This window comes from Rhinatrema bivittatum, chromosome 2, assembly GCF_901001135.1.
Source record: "Rhinatrema bivittatum chromosome 2, aRhiBiv1.1, whole genome shotgun sequence".
Classification (NCBI taxonomy): domain Eukaryota; kingdom Metazoa; phylum Chordata; class Amphibia; order Gymnophiona; family Rhinatrematidae; genus Rhinatrema; species Rhinatrema bivittatum.
In genome coordinates, this window is record NC_042616.1 from 90,312,287 (window position 1) to 90,337,375 (window position 25,089).

The 25,089-nt window shown below is 43.3% G+C and overlaps 1 protein-coding gene across 5 annotated transcripts in view; it reads right to left on the reverse strand.

The window, feature by feature from the left end:
• Positions 1–25,089, reverse strand: part of PRKAG2 (protein kinase AMP-activated non-catalytic subunit gamma 2) — a 751,594-nt gene that overhangs the window by 553,432 nt on the left and 173,073 nt on the right. The window contains exon 1 of one of the 5 annotated variants that reach the window (XM_029588431.1): positions 11,354–11,449. The exons of 3 other annotated variants lie outside the window; for them this stretch is intronic. The gene's annotated coding sequence lies outside the window, so the exon portion shown is untranslated. Of the gene's footprint in view, positions 1–11,103; positions 11,142–11,353; positions 11,450–25,089 lie in introns of those variants that run through there. One more of the 5 variants, XM_029588432.1, reaches the window with a different exon arrangement.

A 25,089-nucleotide genomic window follows, 5' to 3' on the forward strand; every position in this document is an offset into this window, starting at 1 on the left:
GTTCCTGATTCTTGTTCCTGAGTTCCTATGTCTCGTTCCTGATTCTGTTTGGCAGTCTGGTTTGTCTTGAATTCTTGTCTTCGTGGTCAGTCTTCCCTTGTCTGTCTTCATTGTCTCCTGCTTCTGTGGTCCCCCCATCCTCCTCTTGTTCTTCATCCCCTTGGATTGCACTTTTGGTTTTGACCTCGGACCGGCTCTGACTTGGTTTGGATTTATGGCTTGACCTATGGACTGGACCTCGATGCTGCTTGATCACCACCTGCCACTGACCACTGCCTTCTCACTATCTCTAATTGAACTCCATCTGCCTCGACCACTCTATGGACCACACACTTTCTGAACTCTGCTTGCCTCCAACCACAGCCTAAACTTGACCGTGTCTGTTGCGTCCGTCGGTTTTCGACGGCTTCGCCCCGCCTACCTCTCTCTACTCTCGGCTCCTCCCGCTCACCTTGGACTAATGACCGCCGTGGCATCTGCCTACCATTCTCTCCGGCGTTCCTGGAGCGGCTTTGGTGCTGCCTCCCGCCATTCTCCTCAAGGTACCTCTAGGGCATGCGTGCGCAAGCCGCCCTCATCTTTAACTCCACATTGACACGAACCTCAGGGGCATCCGCCTGTTCTGCCGTCACAGCTTCCGGGTATATCTGCCTACAGTATTTGCTAGCTCATTGAGTTAGCAACAGGATTCGTACGGATGGGATTCGCTCTCCATTCCTTAGCTACTCTGCCACTCCAGCTCTACTGGAACTCTTACTACCCTTTGGGGTTTCTACGGGGTACCCGCTCCTTGGGGGCCTCTTTGCTTTTCTTTGCTCTCTGCTCCGGTGCCAGACCTCTCATCTAGTGGAATATCTATTACTGCTAAGTGAGTACAACACTACGAGTCTGCTCTCCCTGCCTCAGAGCTTCTCTTAATTCTACTCTGAATGCTATTCTCATTGTGTGCTCATAACTCTCAGTCTCTTTCCACTACAGCACTGCCCTGCAGAAGATCCGCTGTTCCAGCGATCTGTGAGAGATGCGCCCAGCCGGGATCTACAACCACTACTCACTACTGCCACCTCTGGTGGTCATTCAACTGTCTAATAAAAGATTCAGATCTGTGTTTGTCTGTCTGGAGTTTAGCCTGACACTGTGGTCCCCCGTGGGCATGGTCAGCTGACACAGTGTCCAAGGATCCACCCAAACACCATTAACCATAACAGTGTCTGACCTTTGTCTGCCTTGATCACTGCTTGCACTGACTTCAATTCTTTCTCTGTGCTGGCTGCAATGTGTTCATTACGACAGATCATCACCTTCACAGAGGCCCTCACCTAAGACCAGCTAGCCCCCGGCACCTGAAGGCTCAACCTAAGGGGAACATGGGCTGGTACTGGCAAAGCTCCAGTAGGGCCTCTTTTCCAGCCAGCTCTTCCCTGCAGGTAGCACCAACTCCACCTCAGCCCAAGGGTTCACATCCACAACAGCTTTCCAGATACTTCTCTTTCCCTTGTCTTCCTTCCACCTATCTTCATATCTACCCTCCTTATTTTCCATAGTCTTTACAAGTAGTCTTGCAATCACATGTGTGATTTTCACCACTACCATTATTTGCTTGTTGGTGATGATTGCCCAATGTAATCCATTTTGTCCCCCACCTCATCTAGTTTAAATTCTTATCAATGCATGATTGAAACTGTTCAGCTAGAATCCTGTTTCCTGTCATAGACTGGTGCAAGCAATCTCTACAATACAATCTTGCATCCGTCCATTATATTGCCCTAGCTCCTATTATAGCCAAACTTTTCTGAGTAGTTTTTCTTTAAAATTAGTTGCAAAGTATGCAAGGTAAATATATCTGCTTAGCAACTCAATATTGCTCCCCTCAATGTCTTAGGTTTGTCAAATGAGGCATTAGAATATTATCAAAATATTTGAGAAATCTAATAGTAATAGTGTCTGGCATTCTGAAGGCATCAAAGCAATGTGACAAGGCAATAGATAAAGCCAGAAGAATGCTGGGCTGAACAGAGCGAGGAATAACCAGTAAAAAAAAGGTGATAATACCCTTTATAGGTTCTTGGTGAGGCCTCACCTGGAGTACTTGTGTTCAGTTCTGGAGCCCATATCTCAAAAAAGAAAGAGACAGGACAGAGGCAATCCAGAGAAGGGTGACCAAAATGCTGTGGGGTCTGTATCAAAAGACTTATCAGGAGAGGCTGAAGGATCTAAATATGTATATCCTGGAACAGAGGAAGTACAGGAGAGATATGATAACAGACCTTCAGACACCTGAAAGGTTTTAATGATGCACGAACTTCAAACTTTTTCTATTGGAAAGGAAATTGTACAACTAGGGTCACAATATGAAACTCCAGGGGAGAGAACTCAGAACCAACATCAGGAAATATTATTTCCTGAAGAGGGATGCCCTTTCGGAATTCCCATTCAGAAAAGATAGTGAGGATGAAAACAGTAAACAAATTCAAAATGCCATGGGATAAGCACTGTGGATCCCTAAAAGATAGAAGTTGGAAATGAAGTAGAGTAGATGGCAGTAAGTGGTAAGTGGATTACTACTTGGTAATTGATCATATTAAGTTAGTGCAGTTAGTGTAGCTGGGTTCAAAAAAGGTTTGGATAAGTTCTTGGAGGAGAAGTCCATTAACTGCTATTAATCAAATTTACTTAGGGAATAGCCACTGCTATTAATTGCATCAGTAGCATGGGATCTTCTTAGTGTTTGGGTAATTGCCAGGTTCTTGTGGCCTGGTTTGGCCTCTGTTGGAAACAGGATGCTGGGCTTGATGAACCCTTGGTCTGACCCAACATGGCAATTTCTTATGTTCTTAAGTATTTCTGAGGAAAATAATGGAATGAACTGTCTTTCATCCTTCCTGGGATCTTGTTAATCCTTCTAAAATATAGTACATTCTTAACTTGATTTTCATACGATGCATTCAAAACCAGCTTTGTACTTGTTTCAGACACATTCTGTGCTGACTCCAGACAGTTTATTTTGCAATCCAGTGGAATAACTAGAACTTTTTTGTGCTCAGGATAAGTTTCATGAACTGTATTCCCATGCTGACGTCTCTGCATTCTGCTATTTTTCACAGAAGTTGGCGCAGGTGTTCAGAAGGTTTTATATCAATAATAATCATGGACTAGATACTTTTGGCTAACTCCATCCTACTATCTAGTGTTACCAGCACTGGCATTTCTGGTTGTTAATGCTGGTGTGTTAGAGGCCTTCTACTGGTCAATATTTGCCTTCCCCTTTCCCCCTTCCTCCATCCCCTACAGATTGTTAATTAAATGCTAATTTTTGTCAGCATAGCAAAACAGAATGAAGTATAATTCATTTAGAAAACTGTTGATATAAAGTATTCCTCATATTCTTTGCTAAAACCAATTTTTGTCAAAATCAATAGATATTGTAGTTACCGACATAGATTTTAAAGCTCAGATATTGTACTATCACATAGCTATATGCTGTCATTTAGATCAGTGTTTCTCAAATACTTTCAAAAAGGAAGTTAATAATAATAATAACAAATAAAACCAGGTCCTAGTTTTCAGGATACACCCACAGTGAACGTGCATGAAATATATTTGCTTACAATAGAGGCAATGTATGCCAATATTCTCATGCTGATTCATTGTAGGTAACTTGAAAACTAGATTGGTTAAACAAGTCTCAAGGATTGGGTTGAGAACCAACTGCTTCTGATAATATTATTGTTTGTTTTTCTTTTTCAGTCTGCATATTTAAGAACAAATAATAACAGAATCATGGAAAGTGAGACCTGGAAGTAATCTCAAGAGGTCACGTAGTCTATCACCCTGCCTCCAGTTAGGAATTCAGACAGATCTATCCTGCTCCAGTGATGGAGATTCCATCTACCTAGGTAACATGTTCCAGTGCTCAACCAATCTTCTTAAAGATTAACCAGGTCCATCAGAAGAGGTAGGCAAGGTGTCCATTCACCCACAGTGCCAGCATGACATGCCACCAGGGTGGAAGCAAACTCCCATGCTTCTGCTTCTGAGCACAGCTGAATTCAGAGGCAGAGTCCCAGGAAGTTGCAGCATTATTGAAGGCCACATAAGTCATTACAAACTCCCAGGGAGGCTCCACCCACCTCTGGCAAGGAGATTGCAACTTCAGAAGGGGTTTCCCTCCATTAACCTGCCGTAGCTTGGAAGAGTGACTTCCTTTCCACCCCCTGATCTCACAGGGTACCATTTCCGCTGGCAACTGTCTTGTGTCTAACTTAATTTTCCCCTGCTGCAATTTAAGTCTACTACTTCTTGTCATATCCCAAGTAACACCACAAGTTAACCAGCTATTAAGCACGTCTAGACTTAGCCGGATAACACTTATCCAGCTAAGTTACTTAGCCGGCCAGGGTTTGAATATCTGCCTCATAACTTGTTGAGGTCATGCAGACCACCGATAAACTGCAATCAGAGATGAATGAAATTCACAGCAGTCCATAATGCCACCACATAGTTCACAAACATTAAACAATGAAACACATTAAAAAGGGAATAAAAAATAGTAGCTCTCCTTCAAGTACAATGAATGAAATGTTTCACTCAGCTGGTAATGAACATAGCTAGCTAGCTGGGAAGCAGATACAAGTGTCTCTGTTAAGCTGCTGAAGATGTTAATGGCACTAGTTGGCTTATGATAAAAGAAGACAAGCTTTTGGACTATGACAATTTCCTATATAATACCTACCAAGGCTAGCTCTATGCCTTTTGCTGTCCAAGGTAATCAAGACTATATCTGACCTTCTACCATGCCACTAGTAAAGTACGTAGTGGAGAAGAAGTTAATATACTGTAGTGGCACATTCATTATAGAACTAGGATCTATAGTACCCATTCCCCTTGATAGTCTAGTGCAATGGTTTTCAACCACCCAACCAGTCTGATCTGCAGGATGTCTACAGTTAATATGCATGAGATATGTTTGCATCCAAGAGAGGCAGTGTATGCAAATATACCTTATGCTTATTCATTGTGGATTCCTGAAAAATAGACTGGAAAGAAATTATTCAAGGACCGTTTTGAGAAATGCTGCTCTAGAATTCTAGATGCTTTGACAAACTCCTTAATCCTTCATGGTTCTCATGACAGCAAAGAATCCTAACAAGAAAAAATAACATATTTTGGACAGGATTGAGGGATATCTCTTTAAAAAAATGTTTTCAAAAAAATAACTTCCAGCTATGCATTTTCTAGTAATCTAGGAAAAAACCTAAGTTTAGAAATAATAAAATTTCAGGAAACATTGGAAAATTTGTTTGGATAATTGCTATTATAGTCTCTTTCTATGCTCTGTCTTTTGTCCATAGACTATTTTACCATCTCTTCTATGATTTCACTTACTTTTCTTTCCATTTCTCTGTCCTCCTTCCTTTGTCCTCCTTCCAATCAGTTCCTGATAATTAATCTTTTTGGGTTAGCCTCACCATGACTGCACTCTTCCTCAGATCCTACATCCTACTTTGATGTGTTTCTTTTTTTCACGTTTGTCTACACTTGGCGACTTGGTTCAGTGAAAGGAACACAAAGCACGGGGTGGATTCTTTCCAAACAGAGTCTTTGAACAATAAGGCAATCACTGTCATCACTGTCACTATTATATTAAAAAGAGCTCCAGGTATGATCTGTGAAACTATAGAATGTTGAACCTTTGTCAGTTCTGGGAAAAACTGTAGAAACTATTCTAAAAAAAATCAAATAACAGAACATATAAATTGACATGGTTTAATTGGACATAGCCAACATGGATTTACCCAAGGGAAGTCTTGACTCACCACTCTCTTACATTTTTTTTGAAGGGGCTAATAAACATGTGGGTAAACGGTGAGCCAGTAGATTTAGTGTATTTGCATTTTCAGAGACTCCTAAGAAAATTAAAAATTCATGCGATAGGAGGCGATGTCCTTTTGTGAAATGCAAACTGGCTAAAAAGCTTGGAAACAGAGGATAGGATTAAATGATCAGTTTTCTCAGTGGAGAAAGGTAAACAGTGAAGTTCCTCAGGGATCTGTATTGAGACCGGTGCTTTTTAACATATGTATAAATGATCTGGAAAAGGGAACAACATGTGAAGTGATCAAAGTTGCAGACAACAAAAAATTATTCCATGTTATTAAACCACAAGTGGACTGTGAGAAACTGTAGGAGGACCCTGAAAGACTGGGAGACTCGGGCATCCAAATGACAGATGAAATTAAATGTGGACAAGTGCAAAGTGATGCACATAAGTGTTCTACTCACAACCCCGCATCCAGCCGGCCGCATCTCCCGGCTCCCTGCCATGAGCTCGGGGGGTCCTCCCCGCTGGCGGCTCCAGCGCAGGCCTGGCGTACAGGATGCCGCCGCTGATGTCTGCTGCCTGACCTCCTCCTAGGCACCCACGCGCGCGCCTGGGGAGAAGAATTAAAGGGCCCGCGGCGGGAAAATGCTGCCGGCCTCTTCCCCTAATGTCAGAAGGTCTGCCCTATATAACAGGGCAACAGTCAGTCGGTTCCCCGACAACTTGACAACAGGTCTCCCTTGTGCTTCTTTGCTTGCTCCAGCTTTGGATCCTGCTCCTGCTTCCTTTTCCTGCCTTTGCCCACCTGTTCCTGTTCCTGCCTCTGCCTGATTCGGACCCTGCTTCCTGTTTTCCCTTCGGACGGATCTCCCTGGCTTGACCTTCGGACTGGGCCTCACTTCGCTTGTTCTCGGCCTACCCCGACCTTCGGTCTAAACCTCACCTCGCCTGCTCGCCGCCTGCCCCAACCTTTGGACTGGACCTCACTTCGCCTGCTCACCATCTGCCTTGGACCTCAGACTCGGACCTCGTCTTGCCTATCAGCTTTTCCGCAGGGGCCCCACCTAAGACCAGTCGGCCCTGGTACCCAAGGGCTCAACCTGTGGGGAATGAGGGCTGGTAGTGGCGAAGAAGCTCCAGCTGGCCCCTGCTCAACTCAGGTCTCACCTCCTAGCGCTGATGACCCGTGGGGGCTCAACCCTTGTGGGCAGCGTCAACACCAACCTAGGCCAAGGGTCCACAACCGTCATCCAGGCGCAACAATAAGGAAAAATTATCCAAACTCTAGTCACTGTAGGAACAAGGCCCACAGAAACCTTATAACAAACTGTTTATTTATTTATTTACAAGTTTGTGATATTGAATGCTAACTGAACATGGAATCTGTCACAAAGCAGTCTGGGCTCTTCCACACAAACCAACCTATTGGAGTCAGTGGACTTATCCGGAGATGTCTTCCATACACCATATGGTGAATGTTCAACTGCCCACAAGTTAAACCAACTGTCTGAAAAAACTGGGTGAATTGGACCAATCACACTGCTAATCTTGAAGCTAATTAATTTGCATAAATGAACTGAGAAATGCAAAGCCTTTAAAGCATCCAAATGACAGATGAATTTAGTGTGGACAAGTGAAAAGTGATGCATGTAGAGAAGAGCAACCCAAATTATAGCTACACAATGCAAGGTTCCGCATTGGGTATCACTACTCAGGAAAAGGATTCAGGCGTCATTGTAGTTAATATATTGAAATTCTCTGGCTCAGTGTGAGGCAGCGGCCCAGAAAGCAAATAAAATACCAGAAATTATTAGGAAAGGAATGAAGAATAAAACAGAGAATATCATAATGCCTCCATATCGCTCTATGGTGCAGTTCTAGTCACCACATCTTAAAAAAGATTTAGCAGAATTAGAGAAGGTACAGAAAAGGGTGACCAAAATGATAAAGGGAATGGAACGATTCCCCTCTGAGGAACAGCTAAAGAGGTTCAGCTTGGAAAAGAAATGGCTAAGGGGAGATATGATAGAAATCTATAATGAATGGAGTAGAACAGGTAAACGCGAATTGGTTTAAAAAGGTTAAAAGACTAAGGAACATTCAATGAAGCTACTAGGTGATACATTTAAGAAAAATGGGAGAAAATATTTTTTATTCAACTCCTAATTAAACTCTGGAATTTGTTGCCAGAAGTTGTGGTGAAAGCTGTTAGTGTAGCTGGGTTTAAAAAAACTTTGGACAAGTTCCTGGAAGAAAAGTCTATAAACCATTATTAAGGTGGACTTAGTGAAATCCACTGCTTATCCCTGGGATAAGCAACATGGAATCTATTAACTTTTGGGATTCTACTAGGTACTTGTGACCTGGATTGGCCACTGTTGGAAACAGTATACTGGATTTGATGGACCTTTGGTCTGACCCAGTATGCAAACCTTATGTTCTTATGAGAACAAAAGAACATGTCACATGCATCAATGGGAACCAACATGTACAGATCTTACCTCTTGTCCTGCATCCTAGTTTTTGAGTTCTGTAAAATTGCTGATTTTCTCAAGAAGCTAGGATTGTGCCTATCTCAGGTAAAGTGCTGTAAATTCCCAAGGGCAGAGCAGCTTGAAACCAGAGAAATCAAAACAGCAAAAATACCAGAGCAGTAAGGAAGCGATCCTGAGACTGCATTGTAAAGTTTGAGTATTTTAAGTTCCTATCAGCTGGGTTAGTTAGAATAACTTAACTTGCTAAAGTGCAAGTTTAAAGTTAATCTAATATATTAATGCTTTATAATTTTATAAGCACAAAGCATATTTTCCTTTATGAGACAATTATGGAGTATGTAATACTTTTTAACATCTGACAGTCATTAATTTTATTGTGATAAATTTATTGAGATAAGATTTAATAACAAAAACCCATTAACCAAATGAAACAGGAAGGTGTTAATTCTGAAAGGCTGAGATATAAAACATAATTTTAAATAGTTTACAATATATGTAGATCTGCCTATATAACCACCTAGGAAAAGGATCTAGGAATCATTGTGGACAATACAATGAAATCCTCTGCTCAGTGTGCAGCTGCAGTCAAAAAAGCAAACAGAATGTTAGGAATCATTAGGAAAGGAATGAGAATGAAACAGAGAAATTCATAATACCTCTGTATTGCTCCTTGGTATGACCATATCTACAGTACTATGTGCAATTCTGGTTGCCTTATTTGAAGAAAAGCTATAGCAGAGAAAAAAAGGTACAAAGAAAGGCAACTAAAGTGGTAAAGAGGATGGCTCTCTTATGAAGAAAGGCTAAAGAGGTTTGGGCTTTTCAACTTAGAAAAGAGACTACTGATGGGAGATATGATAGCAATCTATAAAATCATGAGAGTGGAAAGGGTAAATGCAAATCAGTTCACTCTTTCAAAAAATAAAAAGACTAGGGGACAGTCCATATGATTTCTAAGTAGCATATTTAAAACAATTTGGAGAAAATGTTTTTTTTCACTCAATGCACAATTAAGCTCTAGAATTCACCCCCACAGGATGTGGTAAAGGCAGACAATGTAGCAGTTTAAAAGAGGTTTAAACAGGTTTCTGGAGGAAAAATCCATAAACTGTTATTAACCAGATTTTGGGAAAGTCATTGCTTATCCCTGTGTATAAACATGGAATGTCTCTGCCATTTGAAATCCTGGCAGGCTGGGCCAGCTCGACCCAATAGGCAAAGTGGGTGATCGCCTAGGGCACCAGCCATTAGGGGGCGGCAAAGAAAAGCCATGTGGGCCACGAGTGGAGCCCATCCCACTCACGGCCAAGAGGAGTAGAGACTCGGTGGGCCACAAGTGGCAGAGACTTGGCGTGCCACGAGCAACACCCATTCTGCTCGCAGCCAGGAAATGCAGACACTCGGCAGGCCGCAAGCAGTGCCTATTCTGTTCACAGCCGAGAGAAGCAGAGTCTCAGCAGGCCACAAGCAGCGCCTCTGTTTGTGTATGTGTGCGTGTGAGTGAGAAGGATTGCGTGTGTACGAGAGAGCAATGGTGTTAGTGAGAGAGAGGGAGGGAGACTGTGTAAGGGTGCATGTGTGAATGAGACAAGGAACTTAAGTGTGTGTAAGAGAGGGGGCCTATCTGATTGAATGAGGTCGGGGCAGGAGCCGAGGGGGTCACAAAGCAGAAAGTTTGCCTAGGGTACCTAATATCCTTGCACCGGCCCTGCTGGCAGGTACTTGTGATCTTGATTAGCCAAGGCTGGAAACCAGATAATGGGCTTCATGGACCCTTGGTCTGACCCAGTATGGCAGTTCTTATGTCACATGCTGATATCCTACTGCTCTGGGGAACTCATCCCCCAACCCATCCCACAATACATATTCTCAGGTGCTGCAGATTCCATAGAAAAGGATTTTTTTTTTTGACTTGACAGTTTCCTCCTTTGTACTTCCAGGATTACAAAGAAAAAAGCCAGGCTGGGATCCAGGGCTGGGATCTGGTACCATAAGCCTTTGTTTGCAACTATCTGAAGATTTTACCCCTATTTATATCACTGCTGCAACCAGGGGTTTTCAATCTAGCCAGCAGGTGCTACACTTAGGCAATGACCACAACAACTTCCTCCTTCCCAGGGGCTGCAAACACAGACTATGCAGAATCTCCAGCCCATGAAAAACTAGGGACCTTCCGCATAGCCGTGCACAACACTTGCTACCTGAGCCGCTGGGCTAGCCCATTTTATTGTGTAAACCAAGCAGATAAGTCCTGGAAGCTGGAATGCAAGAAATCCAAAGTTCTCATGTTTAGCAAGTTATATTTGCCATTAGAGAGACAGACATTTTAATTATCATCTCGGTCACAGCATCAGTCTCACTTTGATGCTAAGCTAGCAAGAAATTCTCTTCCATGTTCATAATGCTGCTGCATACCAGTAACTTCTACCTGACACGAAAACAAAAAGCACGCTGAGGGCCTAATTTATTAAAGCTTTTTCCCTAAAGGCACTGAATCGGAGAAAGCCCCTGGTAACACAGGCCCTGTATCTCTGTCTCAGAAAGCCAAGATCTTTACCTGTAGAATATTCTCCACTCAGAAAAGCAACAGGGTGAGTTGTAAACCTTCCTGTGAACTCTTGCATCCTGCATATTGGTAAACAGACAGCAACCCAGTCTCTGGACACAAACAAACACACACACACACACACACACACCCCTACCTACCTACGCACATCCCCACACTCACAAAATGCATATCTTCAGGTAACTATAAACATTCTTGAAATGCAATGATGTCTGACTTACAGGAGGAACACAGCCTTGGAATATTTCATATAAGGTCCTGAGACAGTGCTCTAAACAGAAAAAGAATAATTCTGTGTTATCCAGTTGTTTAAAAAACCCTAAAAACAAGAATGCTTTTTAATTACAGCCTGCCAAAAATTTGTTTTCTCAGCTGAACTGTTTCATTTACTCTTGTCTGGCCAATTAATATATAACTATTTCACAGGAACGCTTATCATAAAAATGCAGACTTGTACAAATGGCAACTTACAGCTCTGAAAATTCCTGTGGCCTGGCTGGAAAGGTCCAAAGGAAATGCATTAAAGCAGGCGAGTGAAGGGAAACACTTGCCAGCCTCTGCTACTGATACCGCTGATGCTTCTGCAACAGATGGGATCGATGCTTTACTGGGTGTGTTCCTGCTTCTCAGCGCAGCTCGATTGGAGGAAGGCGGAGAGCACAGAGTAACCTGGGATGTAACAGGCAATGTCTAGCAGACCCAAGCCAAAAAATGTAGCAGAGGCTTCTAGAGACGCAATTACAAGAATTCACACACTTATGTAGAAAAACTAATGATAAATATGGTCGAAGCACACTAATGTTTACATATAGAAATCCCTACAAAGAAAGAGGCAATGGATTTATTAAGATAAACCACCAAACAATTTCAACCCTGGATATCTTATTACATAAAATAAAATTTAAATAAGTGGGACCATCATATATTCAACTGTAAAATTCAGTTCAAAGGATTATAATAATCATTGGTCCAAAATAGCCATTAGTAATTTATGTCCATAATATCTTAATTTTTTTAGTATTTTTATTTGCATATTAAAAATATATTCATAAAGTAAGGTCCTAAACTACTTAACTCGTCTTTGAGAAGTCTCATATTGAGAAGTCCTGCCACTGATCCATGTTTTGCACCTGCTGCATCGGGGGTGTTTATCATTCACCATATATTAATTGGAGACCCTTAATTAGCTCCTCTCATCACTGAGCAATGAACATTTGGTAGTCCCACTTATTTAGATTTTATTTTTGTATGATAAGATAATTCAAGGGTTGAAATAGTTTGGTGGTTGATATGGTTTTCTTCCCTGTATAGTTTTGTTTTTGGACTCTTTGCTTTTGTTGAGTGACTACAACTAAGCTAAGTAAAAGTCTTTGTTTGATAGAAGGGTGGATGCAAACTTCCTTCAACAAAAATGACACACAAGACCAGAAGGAAATAATATTCTTTAATATTGGGGGGAAAAGGCACCCCTTCTACTTTTCCATAGCCAAGCCTTAATTCATAAGGCCCAAAGGGTCCTCTCATAAAAACAAGAAAAAAACAAAACTGGAGCAGGAAAAGCACTTTCCTGCCTCCTGGATTACAGGGCCGGTACAAAGGTATTAAGCGACCTAGGCAACCACCAATCCTCCATGCCCCACCCTCAAGAATTAACTTACTAGTGGAAGCTCCTATGTTCTTCAGTCACTGGTGGGATGGGTTCTGCTGGTAGACTTGGGTCTCCTCATATAATTTTGACGCTCCCTATGTGTGGTGCTCTAGGCGATCACCTAGTTTGCCTAATGGAAGCACCAGCCCTGCTGGAAAAACTAAAGCAGATTTGCTTACCTGTAACAGGTGTTCTCCCAGGATAGCAGGATGTTAGTCCTCACATATGGGTGACATCATCAGATGGAGCCCTGTCACGGAACACTTTTGTCAAAGTTCCTAGAACTTTGACTGGCACATTGAGCATGCCCAGCATGCCACTAACCCTGCAGCCAACAGGGGTCCCCCTTCAGTCTCTTTTGTAGCAAAAGTACGAGCGAAAGATAAAATAATAAAACATAAGCGAACCAAACTCCGTGGGGTGGTGGGCAGGTTTCGTGAGGACTAACATCCTGCTGTCCTAGGAGAACACCTGTTACAGGTAAGCAACTCTGCTTTCTCCCAGGACAAGCAGGATGGTAGTCCTCACATAAGGGTGAATAGCAAGCTACAGGCTGAGTCATACGTATGAGGCCAAGCAGCACCAAACATGTGCAACAGGCACAAGAACTGGGATGCTGTTGGCAAGGATGAGGCAGCCTGAAATTCACAGCGGGTGGAGGTAGGACGAGTTGGGTTCCTTCACTGGAAACAAATTTCTTAGGACAGACTGGCCAAAGACGGAATCCTGTCACCTAGCCTTGTCTAGGCAGTAGTAAGCTGCAAAGGTGTGAAGAGAGCTCCATGTCGCAGCCCTGCAGATGTCAGCAATCGGTACTGAACGGTAGTGTGCTACTGAAGTTGCCATTGCTTTGACTGAGTGTGCCTTCATTCGTCCCTGCAGTGGAAGGCCTGCTTGCTGGTAACTGAATATGATGCAGTCTGCCAATCAGTTTGACAGTGTTTGCTTGCCCACCGCATTCCCAAGTTTGTTCTTATCAAAAGATACAAAGAGTTGGGTGGACTTCCTGTGGGCTGTAGTGCGGTCTAAGTCCAAGGTGTGGAGAGCTCGCTTACCTGGGTGAGCGTGAGGTCTTGGAAAGAAAGTGGGCAAGATTATGGACTAATTTAAATGGAAATCAGTTACCACCTTAGGAAGGAATTTAGGGTGAGTGCGGAGAACCATGCGGTCATGGAGGAACCTTGTGTAGGGTGTGTAGGTCACAAGGGCCTGTAACTCACTCACTCTGCGAACAGATGTGATGGCTACTAGGAAAAGACCTTTCCATGTAAGGTATCTGAGTTCACAGGAGTGCAAGGGCTCAAAAGGAGTATGCATGAGCTGTGCAAGTACCACATTGAGGTCCCATGCCATGACCGGTGGCCCTAGAGGAGGCTTAAGCTGTACTAAGCCTCTCATGAAGCGACTCACCAGGGATTGGGCCGTTATCGGGGCATCCCTTATTCCTTGGTGGTAAGCAGCGATGGCACTAAGGTGCACACAAGCAGGTGATGTCTGGAGACCAGATTCCGAGAGGTGCCAGAGATAATTTAACAAATCCGATATGGGGCAAGTAAAGGGATCCAAGCCCTTTTATGTTCACCACAAGGTAAATCTCTTTCATTTAGAGTGGTAGGATTTCCATATGGAAGGCTTCCATGAAGCTACTAGGACTTGAGATACGTCACTTGAAAGGTTGAGTGGTTGTAGTATCGGCCTTTCAACATCCAGGCCGAGCCTGGAGGTTCGGGTGACGTAACTTGCCGTGATTCTGTGTTACAAGGTTGGGCGACGTGCTCAGGCAAATGGGGTCCTGAACAGAAAGGTCACAAAGTATGGGAAACCAAATTTGGCGTAGCCAATATGGGGCTATGAGAATCATTAAGCCCCTGTCCTGTTGTAGCTTCACAAGTCTTGCTTATTAGCGGAATCGGAGGATACGCATAAAGCAGGCCTTTGTTCCAAAGACGGGCGAAGGCATCTCTGGCTGGTGCATGCCGGTCCCTGTGCAGGCAGCAGAAGCTTTCCACTTTGTGATTCTGACTGGACGCAAAGAGGTCGATGGTCGGATGACCCCCACCGATGGAAGATTCTGCTCGCAACCAAGGGATCCAGAGACCATTTGTGGAGCTGGAAATGTCAGCTGAGGCAGTTCGCCAGTGCATTCTGTGTGCACGCTAGATAAGTGGCTCGCAGAAGAATGGAATGCGACAGGGCCCAGGCCCAAATCTGCGCCGCTTCCTGGCAAAGCAGATAAGAGCCCGTGCCCCCCTCTTTGTTCAGGTACCACATTGCAACTTGGCTGTCTGTTTGAATCAAGACAACTTTGTTGGAGAGGCAATCCTGAAATGCATAAAGGGCGTACCGCATTGCTCGAAGCTCTAGAAAGTTGATTTGATGGGTCGCTTCAGCTTTGACCAAGTCCCTTCAGTTTGAGGGCCTTGGACGTGGGTTCCCCAACCTAGGTTGGAGGCATCTGTATTTAAGGTCACCTGAGGTGCCGGTTGCTGGAAAGGAAGACCCACTTGTAAGTTGGCTTTGTGTGTCCACCAGGCAAGGGACAGATGAAGCTGGCTGGTTATGTGTACCAGGGATGACAGTGGCTGAGTAGCTTGTCGCCACTGGGATTTCAGAGTCCATTGGGTCACTCTCATGGCCAGGCATGCCATGGGGTCACATGGACTGTTGATGACATGTGGCCGAGCAACCTGAGTAGCTGGCCAGCTGAGGCTCTTTTTCAACGGCGGATAAAGCTGGCAAGGTTGGACAGGTCAATGCAAAGAAATGTATTCAAGGCACGGAGGTCTAGAATAGGCCGGAAGCCGCCAGTCTTTTTTCGAATTAGGAAATATCTGGAATAGAACCCTTTTCCCTGCTGATTCGGTGGAACCGGTTTTATGGCTCTGATCGATAGAAGGGTTGAGAGCTCTGATTCGAGTTTCCCTGTGTGGTCGTCACAGCTCCAGGTTGAATGGGTGGGAAAGCCGTGGTATTTTTGGAAAATTTAGATGGTAACCGTGGGTTACGATGGACAGTACCCACTGGTCCATGGTAATTGGATGCCAATTTGTTGCAAAGTGGCACAGGCGGCCCCCACTGGAATATGGCTGCTGCTCTCTGGAAAAGAGTCAAAATCCAGATGTGGGCCAGCTTGTGGAGCTGGCTGTGGTCTAGATGTTCTAGTTTGGCGTGCATATCCCCTCTGAGGTGCCCAAGCCCGTCGTGCACGGTATGCAGGAGGGTAATATCTACGTGGCCTGTAGAATTCTTTCTTGGGTTCTCTAAGCATGGCCCTGTGGGCTACGGAGGGCACATCTGGGGAGACAGTTGACAACTGGCGCAGGGTCTTATGATGGTCCTTTAATTGGGCCACTGCATCCTGGATCTTATCCTCAAACAGTTTGACTCCGGTACAGGGTAGATCTGCCAGTTTGTCCTGCACTTCCGGGCGTAGGTCTGAGGCCTTAAGCCAGGCCCAGCATCTAGCACTGATGCCCGCTGCCGGTAGCCCCGATGGCCCTGGTATGGGCTCCGGCATCGACGGTTCCCATGGTACCGGTTCCAGTACCGGGTTCTCCTCCGAGGAACCCGGTACTGGAATTGGGATCTGCGGAGGCCTCGATGGATGACTCGATGCCAGCGTGTCCGGTGGCAGAGGAGTTGATAAGGCACCGATGAGCGTATCGAGGCGCTCGAAGAGCAGTGCCATCATTGAGGATGCCGGTTCCAGGGCCGGTTGGGGAGGGAACGGAGCGCGATGGGGGAACCCCGATGAGGGATTTTTTTAAGAAGATAAACTTCAAATAGCTCCGTGAGGAAAGTTGTGAGAAATTGCTCACAGAGTAACTAAACTGCGAGGCAACTGCTGCACGGAAAAAAAGAGACTGAAGGGGGACCCCTGGTGGCTGCAGGATTAGTGGCATGCTGGGCATGCTCAGTGTGCCAGTCAAAGTTCTAGAAACTTTGACAAAAGTGTTCCGTGACAGGGCTCCATCTGATGATGTCACCCATATGTGAGGACTACCATCCTACTTGTCCTATGAGAACTAAAAGTTCACACCATAAGATGGTGTCTCTGGTTGGTTTACAGCAGCCCATATGGGGGAGCTGTAAATCAACTAGATCTGCTTCTCTTCCTCTTTTACAGATGGTACATTGCTTCTAGTAAAGACCCAGTAAGGCTCTCTGCACATGGAACAGCCTCCTCATAGAAGTGGTGGAGACGAGGACAGTGTCTGAGTTCAAAAAGGCATGGGATAAGCACAAAGGATTTCTGAGGGAGTGGTAGGAATTGTAGAGCTGAATAGCTGGTGTAGGCAGACTAGAGAGACCAAATGGTCTTTTTCTGACATCATGTTTCTATAAGGTATAGAGCAGGAGGGAGGGGACAAAAGAGGAAACGAGAGAGGGAGAAAGAATCAGGGTTGAGATGAGAGCAGTCAGGGAAGGAGAAAGAGAAAACTTGGAATCGAGCTGGGATGAAGTGAAGAGAAAGGGCCTACCATGGAATGAGCTTGGAGAGGATACAGGGAGGGTGAGAGGACCACTCTGTAGATTGAGGTGGGGAGGGAAAGAGGACTGCTCTAGGGATCAAGCTAGTGGGAAGGGAAAGAGGACAGGACTAGAGACTGAAGTGGAAAGAGGGAAAAGGCGGTAGAGAGGTCTAGTCTGGGGAGGAAACTACATATTAACATAGTAGATGATGGCAGATAAGGACAAATTGCCCATCCAGTCTGCCCTGTTGTATTCCTCTCTGGTTCCTATGAGGAGGACGTAACCCCCGGACCTGCTGCTGGAGGCAGCAGTCGATTCTCCCGGCTAGGTCGATGAGTGCATCCAGAGTCTTGGGAAGTTACCGAGCGGCTAGCTTGTCCTTCACCCGAAACCTCAGACCTTCCAAAAAGATACTACATAGGCTGTCTTCCCTGCAGTTCAGCTCTGTAGCCATGGTCCGAAATTGATGGCATAGTCCAATAAGGGCTGACTGTCCTAACATTCAGAGAAAGAATGTTGACCATTTTGCTAGCCATGACAAGTTATAAAGGTTGCAAGTGTCTCTGTCCTGTGTCAATGTGTCTGCTTCCGTTTTAACCTTCCCTCCCCCACCAGCACCAACTGTAGAGCAGAGCCCAAACTTTTGCGGTCCCCGCCAAACCCAAGCTGCAATCCCAGACCTCCTCCCCCAACAAACTAACAGCATATCTAGGTGAAGGATCCCCTGAGACCCAGCAACACTGATACAAAATCTAAATCCCACCATATGACCCTTCCACTAACATGGTCACACCTGCCTTGCCCCTTTCCAGAAGCCATCACCTTTTCCCCAGCCCCTACACCCCCCTAGTTCTCACCATAGTCTCTGCAAAAGCTGGAAGTTCGCCACTGCCATATGTTCTTCTCGCTGCTCTATAGGTGTGGTGACATGTTGGAGACCTAAAATATGGGCTTTAGGATGGCCATTTTCTGCAGGAGGGGGCATCAGGGCCCTGTGTGCCTGATCTATTTTTAGCCTGCCATTTTTGCATTCCAAATTCAGCGCTGCAGGGAGCCACGAGGCCAGGAACCTGGCAGGATCGTTACCTTCAGCTCTCTCCATCAGGCCAACTATGCGCAGGTTATTTCGGCAATAAAAATTTTCTATATCGTCAAGTTTCTCAACCGAGAACTTGTGGGCCCACTCTAAAACTTATAAGCATTGTGTAGTAGACGTCAAAGAGATCTCCATATCTTTCACGTGCTCCGCCATTTCATCCACCCAAGCAATCATCTCTCCAACTCTGGAAACCAACTGCCACACACAAGCCACTACTTTTTCCAGCCTCACATCCAGACTGGAATCAATCTTATCACCCAATTGCTGCATAATGGCCTTCATAGCTCCTCCTCCATCACCTCCGCCATTTCATCTGTCACCATTTTGTCCACCGCAATTTTTTTTACCAGAACGCATCGATTGCGGAGCAGGGTCTCCCCAAAAACATGGGGATCAACTTCTTTATACCTTTATCAGCCATTCTGTATAAAAAAACTATATGAAGAAGGGGTCTGAAATGGATATTTTAATTAGAGGCAGTGATAGCTAGTCAGACGTATGTCTACCCATCACAGCAGCATCATGTGACCCCCTTCCTCTGAATTTATCCTTGCGTTTAACCATATTAAGGCAAAAAGGAAAGAAGCAACTATTTTATATAACAAGTATTGAAGATGACCCAGTGTGTCCTTCATGCTGCCATCATGGATTCCTCTCTCTTCTGAATTTTGAAACAAAAAGTCAGCAGGGGTAGAGACACACATAAATTAGACATAGATGGCCAGCTCGCTCTATTTACAAGTTCAGATTAAGGGAGAAGTCAGCGTGGTACAGGTAGCCAGCTCAGTTAGTTACTTTGCTGTTACATGTGGCTACCAGAACTCCTTCACTGCTGCTGGTCCCAACGGTCAGAACAAAACATATCTAGTGCTCAGTGCACACGCTCCCTGTTCTCATGCATTCTGGGAATGAGACAAAAGCTAGAAGGACTCAAAGGAGGAAGCTCAGGAGGGAGGAAATGCTGTGTACAACGTGTGTGCTGCACAGAGCAGGGCCTGGCTATTCATGCCCTGCTTGCTGCCCATTGATTAGCACATTCCAAGGCTCATGCTGCAGCTAGGAAGAAGGGGCAGACATGATTACGTGTATTGTCAGAAAGGAGCTAGTGACGTTTGTAGCTGTGAGGTGCTGACAGCAGACCAAGGTGCTGGCCTGGATCTGAGCATCAGGCAGTAATGTCTTTTCCATGGCACATTTTATCAGGTCTGAAGGTAGTCCAGAGTAACTTTAAAATAGTCAGGTATATTCAATGGGGCAGTGTGCCACTGAATATCCTGTCTATTTTTGCAAATCAGCCGGTGGCTGAATATTACCCTTCTAGGCTTCTGATTTTAAAACTTTTCCTGGGTTCAGTACCTAAGTTAGATGCCTTAAATGATGGCAAGATCAGGGCGGGGCCACACATTTAGGATCACGGTACCAATTGCTAGCAATGGGCACCTAATTAAGGCACCTCTACTTAGGAGAGTCAATACCTCTCTTAAGTTTAGATGCCTTAATTAGGAGCCTTATTTAAGCACCTATATTAAGCCACGAAAGGAGCCTTAAATCATGCCCTGAGACCTCCTTGAACATCTGGCTCCATACTCCATACTTCCCACTGCCTTGATTTCTTTCTCCTTTGGCCCTCTAAAGTTCCATATAACTAAGCAAACACTCAAGCTCCCTCCCTCATTTTTCTACCTGTTATGCCCATCCCCACCCACCTGCCATTATCATTATGCTCTAAGATATGGGGAGGGAGAGAAGAACAGTTTGGGGTCTGAGCTGTAGGGAGGGAGGGAGAGAGGACCAGTCTGGGGATCAAGCAGGTGGGGGGGGGGGGGGGAGAAGAAGGGAGAGAAGATCTGTCTAGGGACTGATCTGGGAGAAGTCATGAGGAAGAGAAGGAGATAGGTTCCGGAGTTTCAAGCTAGAGAAAGGGAGAAGACCATGGATCAATCCGGTAGGAGATAACAAGGAACTGGGAAGTCTCCGAGTGCTATCCCACCAATAAGTGGATTTCTACTTTGCCCCTACCCCCACAGCTTTCATGCTGCAGCCGGCCTTCCTGATTGGATCCTTACTAGTCATTAGGCTCAGAAGTTTTCCCAGAATCATTTAAAAGGATAGTGGTAACGCCATTATTGAAAAAAGGTCAACATGATCCTTTAAAGTAAAATAATTACTATCCCAACTGCAATCCTTTGGTTTATTAGTAAGGTTCTAGATAAGATTGTGATGCTTCAGTTAGTTGATTTTTTTTTATCCTCAAATAGTTTATGTGATAATTTTCAATCTGGTTTTCATGAATTCTTTAGTACAGGAACTTTTACATCCTTGCTAGGTACCCTACACAGAAATAGGGACCAGTTGCTTTATTAGATTTTATTAGATCTTTCTACAGCTTTTCATGTCCTTTTATTATATCGTAGGATATTAGGTATTGGAAAATTGTCTTACTTAGTTTTCGTCATATCTTAAAAATAGGTCACAGTTACTATCGATGAGGCTTCTTCCTGGGTTTTTCCCCTATCTTGTTGTACTGTTAGGGTCTGTAGGAATTAAATACCATCTTTGCACAGATTATGTTAGGGGCAAATTTCCTACTAGAACTGGGGAAGGTGATAAAACTATTTATAGTTGCTTTTCCCAAATAGTCTGGTATCCGTAAAATAGTCTCTAACTTAATGCCAATAACACTGATGTCTTGATGATGGGTCAAGTCTGAGTCAGGGATTGATTTTGTATTTTTATTTATGTCAATTGCATTGGGATTTTTTATGTAATGCAATCAATAAAGATTAATTTATTATCATTATTATTATTTTTCACATTGCTGGAAACCAAAGTCCTCCATTTATCCATAGAATAGGTGTAACACAAGCAGCAACCATGAAAGGTCCCCTCCCTCCCTGCCACTGTCTTGCCAATGTGCCTCAACCATGTTCTGGAAGGACCACCTCCAGGGGTATGCAAGCTTTGGCATTGCTACCGAGAGTCTCAGTGGTGCCAATGAGTGCTCCTTTATCATGATGGTTTTAGTGATGAGGCTACCTGCCCCATGATGGATTGAGACCACCAACTAATTTCACAGTAGGCTTACTGACTTTGAAACCTCCCCCTACCTCCCCCATCCCAATAAGCTATCTCTGCCACAACCCTACCCTTCACCACAAAGTAACTTTGTACCCATCCCCCACCTCCCATTTACACACACACACACACACACACACAGTGAATTACAGGACTACTTACATCCTTATCTTCCATTAGTTAACCTAGCAGTAAGGCATAGAGACGAAATACGGTCGGACAAAAGGAAGATGTCTTCAGTCTGAAGGTCTAATGTAGGCACTAACTTTATCTTCAGACCATTCCAATCTATTCCACAGTTTCACTTTAGCAGATGATCCAGTAATAATATATAATTACCATTTCAGTTTAGAGAAGAGCTCCCAGTAATTCCATCGACCAGAAAAATAAAACCCAGGACACAGCAGTGCAACCAAAAAAGCCTCAGATTCTTATGTATACTACAACTGTCTTCTAATTATTTCTCCTGGTAGGACTGCTAAAATTCCAGCTACAAAACTTACTTGATAAAATCAAAGTAATTTAATATGCATTGTGGCGTGAGCTGTGTTTTCAAAGAATATTGGCCAGAAGGTATTCCAACATGGCAGAGACCATCTTCAAACCCAGGTTACAATCTTTTACACGGTTAAACATAATTATGCTTTAACGTCAACGGAATGTAATTAGATTTGATCTTTAAAATTTATATCATGGGAGCATGACAAGTGTTCAAAACATTTACCCAACCCATCCCTAACACCAATCTGCATATCAAATAACTACTTTTACAGCAACAATTTTAATCACTTCTAAAGTACCTCACTAATTACATATAGTGCTGATTTACCCACAGGGTTTTAAGCTTCAGAGTGAGGAAACTCACACAAAGATGAGATTTGTACAATGTTCTCTCACCCTAGCTTGATGTACTCTCTACATGGGTAACATCAAGCTAGGTTGAAAGAATATTGTACAAATCTCATCTTTGTTGAGTTTCCTCACTCCCAAGGACATCAAATCTTCACAAGAGTGTACTGCTCTGTTTGTATGTCTCACTCTGCATGTAAATGTGGCCCCTAACTCCTACACTACTACCTAAACCTCACCAAGTTACCAGGTGGGCCTCCTAGAGTAGCATAAATAGCTGCTTACTATGCTGACACCCCAGAGGCTGGCTCTCTCTCTTTCTCTCTCTCCCCCCCCTCCCTACATTTCTGTCCCTTCCTCAGCCTAAGCAGAATTTGAAAAAAAATCCCAAATTGTGTTATGGGCATAATGCACAACAGCTCATAGCTTAACGCAATTGAAAAAGGTGTAGTTATTTTTTGCATTAAAACTGTGCATTACGGCTTAACACTTTGCAAAACCAGCCCACTTTTTCGGAAATCCCACCCCAGACTCCTCCCTAATCCCTCCCCTTTTAAAAATTGCATTGCACCATGCATTATGGCACTTATCGCTTACGTTAAGGCATTTTCGCATGCAAAAACACCATAAAACGATTTGATAAATGACCCTATAACTTTATTATCTGGAAAATGTCTGTATCTATTCAAGCAAGCATTTCTGTAAGCATCTTTTCTTTATGATGAACTTTTATTTGAGCAGACCAGGAGGTTAAGTTGGTTTAATATTGCTATATCCTTTTTTTTTTTTTTTGTCTTTGCATTTGTTCTGTTTTGTTTATATTTTACTGATTATATTTTTTTTTTTGCCACCTAGAGACCTGGGGACGGAGGGTTATAAATTACAATAAATAAATAATCTAAATAAAATTATCTGAACATATTCCCATGTATCTAGCAAAGAAAATGGCTATATATCATAATTTTAACTTTACCCCAGCGTCAACATGGTTTTCTTCCAATAAAAATTGGTATTGCGTTGCATAAGGGATTTTGTGTCTACATATACTTAAATTGGATGAATTTCTACTGGACAGTCTGGATGAACCATTTTGGTGCTTATCTGAAATCACTTACTATGTGAGTGTGTTAAAATGTAAACTTTTCCTAAACTGTAATTGACAAAAGTCATAGCTGGTGAAAATGTCCGACAGTTGAAATTGCTAATTGGAAGCATTTAGAGATTTTATTATGGTTTTCCCCTGCTTTGTAAGAGTGAATTATCTTCATTTTTAAATGCGCAGACAATTGCTTAGAGGAGCCCATGGTTGTTGAGAGTAGACACCTGACTAACTGAAGGCCTAACAAGTTGATCAATTTTTGGGGCTTTATTAACAACTTTAAAAAAAAAAAAAAGTAATACATCAACTGGAAGTGTGTCCTAACTTTTGCAAATGCCAAATTAAGTTTTTATTTTCAATCTGTTAAAATCAGCAAATATTCACTTTGCATTAAAAATTGCAAAAAGAAATTTTGCATAACTTTATCCCATATAGAAGTTTTGTCAGTTTCTGTTCACTAAGGCAGGGGTGAGCTAGGTTTTTGAGCTTAGGACCCCCTTCCATCCATACAATTTCTTGGCCTCCCGCTCACCAAAGCTGGGTTACATCATGTATAAAATATATATTTATATGTGTGTGTGTGTGTGTGTGTGTATGTGTATATGTAATTTTCACCCACTTCGTTTAATTGATTGGGTTTCCTTATATCTGTATATACAGAGAGAGAGAAGTATGCAAAGAAGCCCCAATACCCTTGCTGCACAAATATAAATACCAAATTCAAAAACCTCTTCTTATATCTTCAAAAACTCCTCAAACAACAAATTTATTTTTATTAAAATGTTATTGAGATCCCAACTACCTAAAACCTCCGCCCATAAGCAGTCGCACACAGACACACATATACCCACAAAAAACTATTTAAAAACTGAGCCCTGCAATAAAGGATCAAAATGTCCCTTATAGTGATGAAACAAAATATCTCACCCTTATTAGCCCAAAGTCTATCCCTAAAAATAAAGCACAGTACCACTCCTTAGATATGTCCCTCCTACAAAAATTATAGATAGGCAATACATTTTTGTCCACAGAGAACAAAAGATTCAAACAAGTCCTTCCTTCAAATCGTATATCAAACAATGTTCTTCCTTACAGGTTCGTGAGTGGTTAAATCACAAGCGACTGTGATAAATTGCAGGAGGACCTTGTGAGACTGGAAAATTGGGCATCCAAATGGTAGATGAAATTTAATGTGGAAAAGTGCAAGGTGATGCATATAGGGAAAAATAACCCATGCTATAATTACACAATGTTGGGTTCCATATTAGGAGCTACTGCACAGGAAATAGATTTAGGAGTCATAGTGGATAATACTTTGAAATCGTTGGCTCAGTGTGCTGCGGCAGTCAAAAAAGCAAACAGAATTTTAGGAATTATTAGGAAGGGAATGGTTAATAAAACGGAAAATGTCATAATGCCTCTATATCGCTCCATGGTGAGACCGCACCTCGAATACAGTGTACAATTCTGGTTGCCACATCTCAAGAAAGATAGTTGCGATTGAGAAGGTACAGAGAAGGGCGACCAAAATGATAAAGGAGATGGAACTGCTCCCTTATGAGGAAAGACTAAAGAGGTTAGGGATGTTCAGGTTGGAGAAGATATGGCTGAAGGGGGATATAATACAGGTCTTTAAAATAATGAAAGGTCTAGAATGGGTAAATGTGAATCTGTTATTTACTCTTTCAGATAATAGAAAGACAAGAGGGCACTCTATTAAGTTAGCATGTGGCACATTTAAAACAAATCGAAGAAAGTTCTTTTTCACTCAACGCACAATTAAACTCTGGAATTTGTTGCCAGAGGATGTGGTTAGTGCAGTTAGTGTAGCTGGGTTTAAAAAAGGTTTGGATAAATCATTGGAGGAGAAGTCCATTAACTGCTATTAATCAAGTTGACTTAGAAAATAGCCACTGCTATTACTAGCATCAGTAGCGTGGTATACTTAGTTTTTGGGTACTTAC